At 45.6% G+C, this 2294-nt stretch overlaps 1 protein-coding gene across 1 annotated transcript in view; it reads left to right on the top strand.

Annotated features, from left to right (window-relative positions):
- LOC106820565 (sn1-specific diacylglycerol lipase alpha-like) overlaps window positions 1-2294 on the top strand; it is an 86307-nt gene that overhangs the window by 64955 nt on the left and 19058 nt on the right. The gene's annotated exons all lie outside the window — the stretch shown is intronic.

Below are 2294 nucleotides of genomic sequence, written 5' to 3'. Positions count from 1 at the left end.
GCGCGCGCGCGTGTGTGTGTGCGTGTGCACGCGCTCGTGTGTGTGTGCCCGCGCGCGCGCGTGTGTGTGTGTGTGGTTGTGCGTGTGCGCGCGTGTGTGTGTGTGCCCGCGCGCGCGCGTGTGTGTGTGTGCCGCGCGCGCGCGTGTGTGTGTGTGTGGTTGTGCGTGTGCGCGCGCGCGCGTGCGTGTGTGTGTGTATGAGAGAGAGAGAATGTGTTTGTCTGTGTGAGAGAACAAGAATGAGTGTGCGGGGATGTTCGGCAGATGCTAGCTACTCGCTGTGAGGCTTGGCAAGCAGATTGCCGGAGGAAGAGGGATCTGGCTGTCGATTGAAACACAGTAGCCGGCATTACGGCTTATGCTCTGCAGCTGTTACCCTCTCTCGGAGAGCGGCAGCATTTATGAACGTGTGTTGGAATGGCAGTATTAGTGTTACGGACACCCCAGTTTGAATAGAGAAGTTGAGCTGTTGCCTATACGGGGTAATGGAATATCTCACGCATGCACGCGCACATGCACACACACACACACACACAACACACACACACACACACCACACACAACACACACACACACACACACACACATATATATATATATATATATATATATCAAGAGCTAATAATACCTTAGCTCTTGATAGGTATTATTAGGTATTATTAGGTATTATTAGGTATTATAGGTATAGGTATAGGTATTATTAGCTCTTGATATATATAAATATAATAGATATACTAATATATAATAACTATATATAATATAATACGAGGAATGAGAGAGAGAGAGAGAGAGAGAGAGAGAGAGAGAGAGAGAGAGAGAGAGAGAGAGAGTGGGAGAGAGAGGGGGGGAGAGAGTGGGAGGGGTAGAGAAATAAGAGACTGAGAAAGGCGTGTCGTTATGAGTGCGGACATATGCAGATGTGTGCGTGCGTGCGTGCGTGTACGCATGCGTGCGTGCGTGTCTGTGTGTGCGTGCGTGTGCGCGTGCGCGTGTGCGTGTGTTGGTATTTAACCAGCATATAATATTTGACTCGCCGTGCTCGTTAACTATCGTTATTTCGCAGGCTTTTTAAGTTAATGCATAATTAGGTACCAAGTCATGCGCTGCAAAGTTTTTTTGCGATTACGTACGGAGTGCCTCGGGGCACGAGTGCTGTAAATACTATTTTACTGGGAGTTTGTTTTAGCAGTGACGGCCGCATGTACCGTTGATGCAATGTTACCTAATTGCTACACACCCGGCGGTAGCGCGTGCGTCGTTCTGTATATATCTATTATATCTATTTCGTATTCTGTATTCTTTCCAATAATTTATCTCTGAAAAAGTCGTCCCTTGCCTGAAAATAAACGATTATTTTGCTTCTTCTGGATTTGTATTTTTTTTTCGTTTTTAGCCGATGATTAAAATTCACGTGTTAGATTGTAGATACCCCCCCCCCCCAAAAAAAAACGTTTCTAAACGTTCCAACAATTCTAAAAACGTTTTCCGTCCGAGAGAAAACGTGGATGTTCAAACGTGAATCATGAGACGTGGACGTTGGTCGTTGTGTGGAACTAGACAAACAGAGCGCAGGTCTACAGTAGCATTCATCGAAATCGTTGTCGAAAACAAACACGTTCGACATATAATTGAATAACTAATAGAACTCGTTGCGAGCGAGCCTTACCAGTAAGTAAGTAAGTAAGTAAAAAACTTTATCAAAACATGTTAGGTACAGACACAATAAAATGGCGCGGACCTATCTTCCACATGGCCGTCTCACAGCAATAGAACAGTTAAATATTAAATATATACACAATAAGAGTTGTTACCGGGCCTTCCCAGGGGGTTCTCGAGTAATTGCCGAGCTCGCACCCACCGAGTTGCAATCGGTGACCTTGGACTACCGATGTAAATTGTGTCAAAGTCTGTTATGTGTACATATAAGCACCTTAGTAGATATGGCAAGGTCAGCTCCTGATGCAGGTTATAGTGTTCCGCAGTTGCAAATAATGTATAAAAATGTCCACGGCGATGACCATAGTGTGAAAACCTCCAACTAGTCTTGGTCTCTCCCGTCCTCTCTCTTTCTCTATCCCTCCCTCTCTCTCTCTCTCTTTCTCTTTCTCTCTCTCGATCTCTCTTGCTCTCTCTCCCTTTTCTTTCTCTCTCTCTCCCTTTCTTTCTCTCTCTCGCTTTCTCTTTCGCTATGTCTCACTCTCTTTTCTGTCTTTCACTCTCTCTCTTCTATCTCTCTCTCTCCCTCTCTCTCCCTCTTCTTTCTCTCTCTCTCCCTCTTCTTTCTCTCTCTCTCC

This window comes from Priapulus caudatus, unplaced genomic scaffold, assembly GCF_000485595.1.
Source record: "Priapulus caudatus unplaced genomic scaffold, Priapulus_caudatus-5.0.1 Scaffold42, whole genome shotgun sequence".
Classification (NCBI taxonomy): Eukaryota; Metazoa; Priapulida; class Priapulimorpha; order Priapulimorphida; family Priapulidae; genus Priapulus; species Priapulus caudatus.
The sequence above is the reverse complement of the archived record's forward strand: the minus strand, read 5'-3'. Positions and strand labels throughout refer to the sequence as shown.